The 13,128-nt window shown below is 40.9% G+C and overlaps 1 long non-coding RNA gene across 4 annotated transcripts in view; it reads right to left on the bottom strand.

The window, feature by feature from the left end:
• LOC107315262 overlaps positions 1-13,128 on the bottom strand; it is a 140,346-nt gene that overhangs the window by 113,268 nt on the left and 13,950 nt on the right. For all 4 annotated transcript variants that reach the window (XR_004307478.1, XR_004307479.1, XR_001555831.2 and 1 more), the window contains exon 2: positions 4,442-4,529. This is a non-coding gene — a long non-coding RNA (uncharacterized LOC107315262). The remainder of the gene's footprint in view (positions 1-4,441; positions 4,530-13,128) is intronic.

Genomic DNA, 13,128 nt, shown 5'->3' with positions numbered 1-13,128 from the left:
GAAAAAGTATACAGACTTTAAAGAAAAAAAAATTGAAGACAGAGAGGTACACTTAAAATTTCCAGCCACAAGCAATCTGGTTCAGTTTTACTTTCAGCCTGCAGTTATCGGAGACCTTATCTCATTTATATGATAATAGCTTGCCTCATGTCAGTTCAACAAGCAGAGATAGCCGCTACGCAGTGCCGGCTCCTCAAACACTCCAGCTGAAGCATGGATGTGGGTGGAAGGAGCTCCCTGGGCCCCGAGTGCCAATTAAACTTGCCAACGAGCTATGCCCAGAAGTGCTGCAGGAATGTCTTATTATGAATTTAACTCTTCACAATTTTGTGCACATTTGGCATGAAAATATTTTCAGAGCTATTCTTTTGCAGAGGGAATGAGAGACTTGCTGCAGCAATTTGGAGAGCACTGCTACTACGTGAGGAGCAGTAGCATTTCATGGGAAGGCTAAGATGTTATACCAGTATGGCTAATACAGCTGAAAAGCTCTATCTTCTAAAAGCTTCTGATTAAATATAAAATGAGAAAACAGAGAGATCAAAGCAGATCTAGAAATTAATGTAAAATAAAAGACTTCAGTCTTTTTCAATTTCAGAAGAAATTACTAAGGAATGGCTCATTCCCTGCCCAAAGCACAGGAGGAGGGCAGTGACCTCCAGAGCTGAATCAGGTTTTCAGAGGTGCAGTGATTTAAAGTTAGCCAGGTAGCAAACATTAGTATAAAATAAGGATCTAGAATACAAGTTTGCTTTCTCAAACAGGTTAACTGTAGTTTTGCTTAAAATCCATTATTATTTAGGTGCATATGAGAACAACTTGTTTTAACAAGTGATTTTCCACAACAAGCTGGACAGTGAGGCACAATGACTGTGCCAAAACTCCAATCTTTGCTCAGTGGGTTGTGTTTTAATGTCTGTAGTTGTCAGGTACATAATACCAGCTTACCCAGGATTGTGAAGTCTGGGCTAAGGGGGAATTTCTTTAGAGTGCATCTCAGAGCCCAAAAGGATATGATTTCTAGGTTTTCTAAAGGGGCCCTGTGCCTCCTGCTGAGATGAAGAAGTGTTGAGTATTACAGGGAGGAACAGGAAGAAGTAAAAAGAGAGAGCGGTGACACCGTAATAGTATAGATGCCATGCTGTTTCCCTTTTCCAGAAGATATAGGTAGATTTCAAGTCTGTGCTTGAACTACCCTATCCTGCTGCAGAGTATAAAGAAGCAGTCTGCTCAGACTGTATTCTGGAAGGAGTGCTGGGAGGGAGGCATTTTTGGAATGCTAATTTAAAACACTTTAAGTTCAGAGTATTGAGATTTATATAAAATTCACTTAAAGTATTTATAAATAACGTAACACAATCAACACATAGGATAGTCGCTGGTGGCAAATAATAGAACACCAGTATGTTTAAGGACTTTTATTTATTAAAAACTAGAATGTTCCATATGAATGTCTTAATCCCTGCGGCATCATGGTATGATGCTCTGAGCCACACAGCCCAGAGAAATAGAATTTAAAAGCAGCACTTTGTGCTCCTAACCATCACAAAGGACAGGTTTCACATCACTTCATCACTAAAACCCTCACTTCAGCCACATATGCTTTACAAATGTGTTAAGAATGTGAAGTTAAGATTAGAAGTCTAGAAAACCCTTGGAAATGATTCAGAAGCTTTCCTGTGATTGTATGTATAATGCAGGAACACTTAAAACTTCAAGCAATGTATATACAAGGAACTCTGACCATCAATAGAGAAATAAATGAAAAGATCTACTTCCACCCCAAGTATGACCAGCTGCAGTCTTATCATGGACTCATGGAAGTGCTGGACCACAGACTGCTGTACTGGGAGAGATAGAAGTCAATGCTGGGGCAGAGGTGATGGAAATACATCTGTGAAGCTTTGGTACAAAGAGAGCAGCCATCAAAAGATAAGTCAGTTTTAGAGAGTCTGAAGTAGACTTGGGAGAAACGTGTGAAAAGAGGACAACAGGAACACAAAACTGTTTGCCTTAGCTGATATAAGTGGAACTGAGTTGATAGGCACAAGTCATGAAGTTCAGCTTTTAAAAACAAAGGGTGAAGTCACCTGTCGGCTCAGGAGACTTGGAAGGATTTTTCACAATGAGTAGCCACCAGCTGAGCCATCTTCAAAATAAAAAATGAAAATAATCAGGCATAAAACTGCCCATCAATTGAGAAGAGCATCAATAATGAATTTTCACTATTAATAAATCCTGCCTCGAAAGTTTTTCCAGCAAGCTTAATAAATATTACATTGTCTTTCATACTGAGAAGTAATCCACACAAAAAAAAATTACTCAGAAAATCTTGAAAAGAAATGAAAAAAAATAAAAATCATTTAACATAAGCTTTTCAAGATCTAATAGCTATGAGGTGAGGAAATGTTAGTGCAGCTTAGCTTTGACTGCAACAGAGGTAGGACAATTATGAGAGGGATTTAATGAGTAAGACATCCAGCATAGTGCTATTAAATACTTTTCAAGCATAATAAGATATATTCCAAACAAATGAGAAAAGAAACAGGGAAAAAGCAAACAACAAACATCACACAGTGACACTGCATACGTCAGATCAAGATGTGGAAAGCCCATGGTCTCTTGTGTAAATTAGAACCTGAAACACTACACACAGTGTGTGCACATAAGGGAACTGTACATCTCATTGCCAAGTCCTGAAGCACAAAAGAAAAGAACAGACAGAACAAAAAGCCGAAACAAGCATCTTACAGTCTGGAAAGTTAAAACCAATGAGGGTAAACCACATGTGAAGTTGTAATGAAAAACTAAGTCTCTCAAGGCATTAAATGAATATGCTCACACACTAGTAAACATTTTAAATATGTATTCAAAGTCCTGTTGGATTCTAATCCTTCTGTGATAATTATAGATGACTCTCATCCTAAGTAAATAATTCAATAGCAAAAAATGGCTTGGCCTGGAAGCAAGACAAGCAGTGGCCCAAGACTTTGAATAGCTGCTTTTCACAGAGAGAATTTGGCCTCAATTTTGACTTTGTGAGGAGAAGTTTCTGGAAAAGAGGAAGACACACACACACACACACACACACACATACATACACACACACACACACAAAGCCAAACCATTTGTATTTGCAACTACTATTTAGGATCAGCACTTCTGAACTTCATCTGTTAGAGGAAGAAGAAATTGCTGATGGGGTGAGAAGAGACCCTAGCAGTTTAATTCCTATGAGGTGCTGCAACAGAGGAATAACTCTCATATTTGGGGACGTAGTTCTGTTTTATGCTCGTTTTGATCAGAGAGTGGGATCCTGCAGTGCTGTAATCTGGCATTATACACCTGGGAGTACAGACACCTGGGAACACAGCAGACTCCCAAAGGCAGAGTACTATCTCACGTTTGGGGTTTGTTTGCTGTTTTATTGATCTTTAGCATAAACATGCACCTTTCTCTAAACGCTTGAAAGTAATCTGGTTATGAATGAGAGTAACAGTAATAATGTACTCCTGAAAAAATGAAAGAAACTCCATTTGCAAGGCATTAATCAACAAGCTGATTAAATTCAAGTTTCCACTCACCCGGAAACCAACATTTTTTATGCCAGAGACTTTAAAGCAAGGTTAAACTATATATATGCATGCACATATATCTAAGCTCAGTTCCACTAACTATGATGGGTCTAAAATGCGGTTTGTCCTCACACATATCTAGGCCCAGTCCTAACCCCACAGGAATCCTTCAAACCTAATTCTAATATGAGACATGAAGACACGTGCAAAATAGTTGTTTTCAATAATAGGGGGGAAAAAAAAAAAGAAAGAAAGAAAGAAAAAAGACCAACAGGAATGTGAGTAATATGGAATTCACATCATTCCACCACGTATGTTTTCAGTGCCACTATTGTCACATGTTTACATAGATTAAAGAAAGCACTAGTGAATCTGAAGCAGATTCACACATCTTTTTGACTACGCTTGAGTCTTCCTCTATTGGCAGCAAAATGCCAACCCAGAAAGCTTCCTTAAAACACTGAGATATTCACAGGCATTTGCAATCTATTAACACAGCATTGCAACATCCTCAAGCCATCCTGTCAATCTGTACATGCAGACCAGACCAGATTTAGCTGCTCTAGCAGAGATCAGATACACAGAGATGTGTTAAAACCTAGAGAAAACATTCAGCAGCCAGTTTGCAACTGGGCTATAAGAAAGTCTTAGGTACCTCTAAAGTTATCAGAAAACCAGACAAGATATTCCACATCACATTTAATTCAAGCCTACAGAATGCTTGGATCCAGCTTTGCTCTTACCAACTTCAGGAAAACCTTAGAAAAGATTTTCTAGAAATAATTCTTATGAAACTGAACTCTGTACTGTCTCACCAAAAATTGCCCCTTAATGCAGAAGAACAAAATTATGTAAATATCACTGACCTGTTTCATTTAGACCTCTCTTCATGAGCAGCTTGCTCAGTTGCAGTCAGATCTTCATCGGAGACAACTTTTGGCTGTGACCTTGGCACTAGAAAGGAAAAGAAATGCAATAATCAGACCGGAAGGATACAACTTAAAAACAAACTCTGAAGCAGATCTATTCAAGAACAATAGATGTAAATATATTTTACTTGCAGTAGTTAAGTCCATGCACAGCAAGAAGGGAATATCTTACAGGAAACCCCAGTCCTTATAATACCTTTGGGGAATAACACGTAGCATTAATATAAGCAGTAATTGCAACAGAACACCTTCTACAGAAACAATTTTGCACAAAGGAAGGCTGCATATGCTTATTACCATCGTCTTTTGTAATCTTTTTGTAAAACAGTCAGTTAAATCCTCACTGTGAAGGATGTGAGACACTGGAACATGTTGCCCAGAGAGATTGTGGGTGACCCCTCCCTGGAAACACTCAAGGCCAGGCTGGATGGGGCTGTGAGACACCTGGTCTAGTGGGAGGTGTCCCTGCCTATAATAGTGGGGTTGGAACTACACCCAGCAGCAGGCTTAAACATTTTTCTGCATAACAAGGGTGTTTCCTATTAAAACAGACTTACACATCCATTCTGAAAAATAGATAATGGATTTTAATTATTAGGAGAATGAAATTTGGAAACAGTGCTCTCAAAAGCCACAAAGTCTCTTTCACAAAGAGACAAATGAGGCACAACAAATTAAGCCATCTATTCAAGATCAAATATGAATTTTGTGTCAGGAACAGGAATTGGTTACCAGAACCTCAAATGCCAATCGTGGTCCTTTAAAATAAGGTCAGTGTTCTTATCAATGGAAACCAAATATGTTGAAAGTTTGCTGGCTAAATTGTGCAGTCCAGTATAGGCAACATCAGATAAAGAAACTAATACAAAAAAGCATTCAATTTATATAATATTAATAAACTGCTACTGGTAGCAGTAGTTTCCTACCACCAATATTCACAGATATTTTAGAAAAGAAATTATTAAAAAGAAAAAGTCTTTCTGTCAAAAGGCTGTACTTCAGGGTGCTGCATAAGTATCACAATACTTATGGGCAGCTTTTGCCTTCTTTTGCATCGCAAAGCAAGTAATTTATTGATACCTCAGTGTAACCTGTTCTTCCCTTTTGTTGTTTTCCTTCTAGCTCTTACCACTGGAAATATCAACACAGTTGTGTCCTCAGAGAATAACATCCATACTAAAGGAATTCAGTTACAAATAAACAAGCCTAGGTACTTCTGTTTCTTCTGAACTCCTTTTGATTTGGGATTATTGCCTGACTGCAACTTATTTTTCCCTGCACACACTGCTTGTCAATCTCTTGACCTGGCTTTTTCCTTCTCAGTTTGAAAAGAAATCAATGGCAGAGCTTCTGTTGGAAGATTCCCAAGGGTATCTCCCTAATCATCAATTTCTTTGTCATGCTCCTCTCAAACAAGCCCTACTTGTTTCATCAGATTTAAGTACTAATTCCAATACCAGACCCTCATATTTGCTATTGTTTGGTTAATTCTCAGCTGCTCGCTTTATACAAACAGAAAATAAAATGAGAGAGAGACATTTGCTATTCAGGAGAGAAGATTTTCAGAACTGATGTTTGTTTGGTCCTTGGGTCCCCAACTGCCTCTCCCCATCTCGGGACCAGGGCTGTGTTCCAGCCATAAACACATTGTCACCAGTGACACCAGGTCACGCACTGTCCCCAGTGCTCCCTCATGCTCACAAGGATGCACACTGCCTGTCTGAGGGACCTGGATTCCCAAACAACATTAAAAATTCAGTCCCAACCTTCTTTTCCCCTCAGTCTTAAATGAGGCAGAACCTTTTATATTTTTGGATAGCCTTAACTTGTAAAATTTCATCACCGTTCTTAGTTCCTGGTTCATGCTGAGATAGAAAGTCATCTTTGGTCAGAGGGAGTGATTCTTCATTCCTGTTCTGACCTCCCAAAACTGGAACCAAGTGGTTCGCTCTCGTTACTCAACCCTTCGTGCACTAGACAGTGCTTGGAAGAAGTGACAGGACCTGCAGCTGCCCATGGAGGTCTGGTCTGTAGGAACATTACAGCTTTTTCCCTGTTTTCCCACAAAACAGTCCCTTCACTTTTCTACCAGTTTCTTGCAATCCGAGACATGGGAACAGCAATTCTTTGACATAACGCAGTCCTAAGGCGAGTTCTACAAGGGTAAAGAAGTGATGTTTTTCCTTTCTCCAGACAACAGTCCATGAGCTCTGCCATCTCCCTGGAAACACCTTTACGGTTTCTCCCTCTGCTCATCTACCACAGTGCTGCCATTGCCACACTAGTGCCCAGCCTCAGTACCTTGTGTGCTCCAGTGAATCAATAATTTGAGCTGCTCTGCAGAGAAAACCACTTGAGCAGAAATAGATTGGTAAGATGCAAAGGCTCAGATTTTCAAGAATTACTTGAGTTTTGAGCTGTGGAAAGGTACCAGCACAACTTTTGCAGCACTGACTGCATCATTATAACCTAAATCACTTGCACATGTTGCTGCCTACATACCTTCAGAAAGCTGAAGGAGAGAGGTTAAGTCTTGTACTAAGTTATTCAGTGATCTGGGGCATTTCTCTTCTATGGTGACACCGAACTCAGACTCCAAGCCTACACACAGAAGGACGAAAGCATCCTTATGGTCTGCAATTTTGTCCCAGCACATGAAACTGCTTAAGGCTCCTAGTGTTGGAACTGTGAGCATCTTCTGGAGAGGCAGAGTGCTCATGTGTGTATGCAGCAGGAGGGACAAGAGTAGCTTGCCCTGGGCACCACAGTCAGTGAGGACTCCACAGCCTCTACCGGCCTCTTAGCCCTGCAAGCTGGGAAGGCATCAGTGTGTTCCCATAACCTTGTTGTTGAAGTCTGAAGGCAAGTTTTGAATTGCTGCCTGCAAAACCTGATGAGAGGTTGGCACAGTATCAGAGGCAGGAACTCAGCTTGGACTGAAAGTTCAAGGTGGTGCCAGGAGCTGCCGTGAGGCATACTGAGCTGCTGTTCTTCAAAGGGCTTCACTTGTGTAAAGAGACCAAGGGAGTTGCTAAAACACAGACAATGAAAACAACTTTAAGTGAGAGATTAAATGAAAGGAAAAAAAAGTTGTCAAAATGTCAAGGTTAATGTTTTCATAAAAATAACCAGGGAATGGCTAGACAGCATGAGTGCAAGTCTTCAACTTAATTAAAACTTTTAAAGTGTGAATACTAAAATCTTTCTTCAGTCTAGACAGGCAATAGCTCTATACTTAATGAAAAAAACAGCCATTTTGGTATTTCTGGTCATTTTTTTCCCCCCTCATCCCGGTAGCTACGTGTAGATTTGAAATTCAAATTCCAGTCCATAAAGACAGAAGAGCTGTAATGAACAGGACTGCAGCCTCTTGCCCAAAGCCATTCTGCACACATCAGAAGCAGCAATCTTGTCCCCACCCAGGCTCTAACTGGGGACTGGCAGCGCCCTGTGAACGTGCACACCAAGCCAGGGACGGAGCTCATGTGACACATCTCTGGCCCCCACTCTTAGCTGGGTCACAGTTGTTTCTGCACTGCGTCACATGGGTGGTTTCTCAGAGACAGCCGGAGGAAAGGGACATCCTTATGTTACAGACTGGCAGAGGCCCTGCTATTCAGATGGCCAGGGACAGCAGATATTGAATTTATGGAATCTCTGAGAGCATCTGGCCTTGGCAGATCTCTGACAGATTTTAAGAGACCAGTTTAAAAATCTTTGGAATCTTGTTTTCTTGCAATTTGTTGACAGTGGACATCATCATTCTGTATTAGTGAAACCTATAAATTGACAATCAGGCATTTTCCAGATGTCTTCTTGAAGCAAAACTGCATTTTAACTGCTTTCATAAAATAAAAAACATATTTTAAGAATGCCCTGTAATCTCAGTTCTGTTATTTGCAGACAAACACAGGTGTAAAGATATCCAGCAAATGACAATGATAGAAAGACATCAACATGGCTGAAGGCTGATGCATCAAATGGCCCTAACTGATTTACTGAATTAAACTTGTTCTTGAAAGTGAAGTTGCTGGAGCCATCCCACCAACTCCAAAAAGAAAAAGCTGCTCACCCCTCCCTCCCTCCTGTCTATTATTCCTTGCATTCAGGAGGTTTCCTATTGTCAGAGTCTATTTAAACTCACTTTCAAGCAAATGACCTCTTTGAGGAAGAAGCAGTCACACGATCAATTGCTCTGTAGCATGATGTTTTATAACAATGCTATAGAGCCTCAAAAAAAATGAAGGCTGCATACAGCAAACCTCAGTGAAGTTGGTGATGCTGCCAGTGCTGCAGTGCTGGAGAACAGGTCTGCTGGTGAGAATGCTGACCATTACCTGTTTTGAACTTGAACATACACCTGTTTATGTAAATGCTAAATGGAGAGAATCACAATCCTGATGAATTTCAGCATCCTGGGTTAAATAAATCAGATGGGAGACAGTGAGTGAAGAGGTGCTCCAGAGCACAAAGACCTTTGCTCAGCCAGCCCTAGCTGCAGCTCTTCCTGTGCCATCTTCCATACCAAGCTGTTGAACAGTCCAGACCACTGTCAGAGCATTGAAGCTTGCTGCAGGGCAGGATTGGGCCTTCCACCGACCTAACAAATGATGGAGAGGCAAGCAAGGTGCAGCAATATTCAGTGTGCTTATGACTCACACTGAAATCACTGCCTCTGCCACCTCAAAAACCTCATAATCTTAAACTTGAGATGGTATTTGCCTTCAGCTATCTGACACTGTGCTTCAGCACGAACCCCATCACTCCATTCCTAGGATGTCCATCGCTATTGGTTCAGCATTATGGATATCAATGATAAATCAGTACTATCGCATCGTTATAAAATATGGATGTTGGAATCTTACGTGAGAGCCATTTCATTATGGAGCTATAATATTAATTTGCCATTCTGTTCTTCACAGTGCTGAAACAATGCTATTTCACACAGTTTGACCTGCAGAGAGCAGGCAGGCACACACAGCAGCTAAGCTGCAAATAACATCATTCTGTATATTCAGCAAGAGTGATTATATCCAGTTCTCAGATTTCTTCAGGAAGGTCACTATCAAAACAGCTTAGACCAGAAGCTCAAACTTCTCTGTACAGAAGCAGCAATCTAAAGTTTAAGTTCATTTACTTAAGCAAAACAAAAAAAACGTTTCAAACAGCACAAACACAGAGCAAATTCCAAGTTCTCCAGCAGAAGCAAAGCTGAAGAACCAGTTTGCTTTAGATGAACATTAAGAAGTTTAGAGTTTTGTTATACTCTTCTGATAACCAAATCTTCTCTGTTGAAACAATGGAAAGCCCTTACTTTCTTCCAAAAAAAAGACTAACACGAGCCTCTAAATCTTTCTCCCAGTAGAGTAGAAAATGAACACAGTGCATGTTAATCCTCTCTGCTTTTAGTCAGTTCTTAGTGAGAAATCTCAGATGTGCCACAATTAGTGGAACAAAATTAAAGAAAATAAATACATCTACTGCCATGGAAGACACATCCTGGCAGGAAACCAACACTGGATGTTCCCAGGCTACTTTCTGCTTTCACACCTATCTTTGATAGTGTTCTGTTAAACTGGAATCCAGTGGTGTTTTTTTGATGAGGGCTTTTACTCAAAGTCAGGACTTTCAACAAAACTCTTACCCACATCCACGCTCACAAGACACACTTTAGGGACACAGTCACTGTTTTACTTTGATAAAGCACTTGGAGCTCACTAGTCCCAGCCTGAGTTGTAGGCATGACTGTGTTGTCATTCTGGTGGAGAAAGGCCAGGCAGAAAAAGGAGGTGAAGAGACACCAAGAGAGATGCCATGTCAGGGAGAGCAGCCAAGCAGCCACCCCAAATACCCGTCTTGGTAGAAGTCAGGCAATTGTGGCCTTTTTGCCACCTTCCACCTCCTGTCATTTAAAAACTGCTAGTCAAGAATTGACCCAGTGTATGAGCCTTGTTTGCACTGAGAATTCCTTGAGTTGGGAGAATTTATACTGGGATATTAGGCAGACATAAACAGCCATAACAATTCTAGCTCTGCTTGTATGAATGATCCACTGATGTGTGTAAAATGCACTCTATTACTGCACTAAAGTCAATTTGCAATTGATCATATTGCATTTCTAGTGTCAGCAGATATGAAAACATGTCATTTACCAATGCTTAATGAACCTCTGCGCTGACAAGACATAAATATCAATAAGCAGCTCTCCAGTTAAGGAGGTTAACCAGCAAAGTACTCGGTGAAAACATTATAGGGGTAATCATCTGGCAATTGCTGTATAGATGGAGCAACTGCCCTGAAGGATAACTAACTAAACCCATTTGAAGGAATATTACAAGAAGAAAAAAAAGAAAAAAAAAAAGAAAAAAAAAAGGAGAAAAAACAGGTAATTAACTCCATGTTATAAACTTAAAAATGTTATCAGAACAAAAAAGTAATTGCCTTTTGGGATTGCACTTGTTCTCTTTTCCAAGAGTGCTTGAGGTAATCTGCTTAGTTGCGCTCTTTGACAGCACTGGGTATTTGGAAAGGAAAATGCAAAGCAGCAAGTTGCTCCATTTGCTCCTAATTCTTTCTGGTAATGTTAATCCTTTCTTCTCTCTCTCCACCTCATCTTTTCATTGCTTTCACAGGGTCTTTAATTCTAAGATCTTTCCCTTCTTTCCAGGAGAAAGCTTTCAGCTTCTTGTGAAGTTATGGGAACTCGGTAAAGGGAACATTACTAGTGCTTAGAAGCACTTCATGGAAGTGAAACACGGTAGTTTAAACTTTGCTTAATAGTTAATGGAGCAATTTAACAGCAGCTACAGTCACTACTGAACATAAATTTCAAGTTCGGTTCAGATTTTAAGCATCTGCAAACGGTACTTATATTTAATCTGTGAAGCCCAAGGCAGCTCAAGGTTTCCAAACAAACATCACGGGAGTCCAGAACAGATGAACCTTCCCAGCTGCAGATGTACCTGTGGGTGGGAGGCACACAGGCCTCTTATTGCCCTAGATGGAGTACAGTGAAAGCTTCCTCCTGACTGCAGGGACCTGAGGCAGTCCCTGCATCACATGTAACCTGTCTGAAGCACAGAAATGCTGTCTGATTCCAGATTTCTCTTTTCCCAGGGGAGAAAAATAATAATAATAATAATAATAATAATTAGAAAGTAGTTCTATGATCAAGTAGTGGCAGGCCAGTCAGTTCCTGCAGTGTTTCGTTCTGAACCAGCAACCTCTCATCTTGCAGCTGCCCTGGAAAACCACTGAGCAGACACACTGTGAGCAGCTTTCTGATACAGCAGGAAAAACCACAGTAGAGCTACTGGAAGAAAGGGAACGTCCCCTTTCTGAAGAAACATCTGGATATTCAGAGATAGAAATCATTAAAGAAGTTGCTGCTTTTTGCGCATTCAGTAACAACTATTTCAGTGACAAAAATAATGTTCAGTGTATTGTAATTCTAGCTGTGCAAAATCACGAGATGGATGAAACAGGAAGAGGAGTTTGCACATCAAAAAGAAATGCAATTAGAAGGAAATTGCCTGTGCTCTGGTGTAGCCCTTGCCACAGATGCTAACAGAGAACCCCATAAACGCTTCCCATTTCAGGCCCAGTCTCCAGCTAAATCTCATTATGCAGACCCAATCCTCCTTTCCCCTGCATGCATTCTGTCCTATTTCAATGCAAATTCATTTCCCCTTGGTAATAATGATTGCCCACAGATCTCATATCACATTTTTCATCGGAAGATGAAATGTAAAAGCAAACATCAGATACAGTTCACTAACCCCATTTTGTAGCTTCAGAAACCAAGGCAAGGGAAAGTTCCCCAAGGCCTTCCAGCACCCTAGAATATAAACAGGGCTTCAGAGCTCCGCAGTGCTTCCCTGGGTCCCTTAGACCTGGAGTAATATCTGTGCTCACAACCCAGACCATGCACATGTCCACTCTCAAACTGAAACATGAGGAAGTTCTGCCTGAGGGAAAAATTTTTGGACCAGGAGGCTAAATAAGAACCTCAACCATCCTGAGATCACACAGGTATACAGGGGAGAAAGCTCAGGTAGTCTGTGTGGCTTCCCTGCCAGGCACAAGCATTTACAAGTGTGTATGGAGGAGCTCATCTGGTTTTCCTTACTGCCAGCATCCACACAACATTGCCCTCTGCTTGGATCTCTGAATGCACAAATGCCAATTTACTAACCAGAATTAAAGTGAAAATCTGCATGAGTTAAGAACCCAAATCAGTTGCACAAATATTTTAAAACACTGGTTTTTTAATACAGTCTCACAGTCTCGTGCGGGTTGGAAGGGACCTTAGAGATCATCGAGTCCAACCCCCGGGATTCGAGCCTCCTGTGTAGCAGAGCGGCACTTCTACCATTTGTGCCACAGGAGGGATTCAAACCCGGGCCTACCGGTGTTGCAATGCGGCATTCCTACCACTGCGCCACCAGGGCACACAAACATAGTAGAGATTATTCTGCTTGGAAAAGAGAAGGGTCCAAGGAGACCTCATTGCTGCCTTCCAGTATCTAAAATAGAACAACAGGAGAGATGAGGAGTGTATAGCGATAGGACAAGAGAGTAACAGTTTAAAACTAGTAGAGGGGAGAATAGCAAAGAATTTCTTC

The sequence above is a fragment of the Coturnix japonica genome, chromosome 5, assembly GCF_001577835.2.
Source record: "Coturnix japonica isolate 7356 chromosome 5, Coturnix japonica 2.1, whole genome shotgun sequence".
NCBI lineage: Eukaryota > Metazoa > Chordata > Aves > Galliformes > Phasianidae > Coturnix > Coturnix japonica.
The sequence above is the reverse complement of the archived record's forward strand: the minus strand, read 5'-3'. Positions and strand labels throughout refer to the sequence as shown.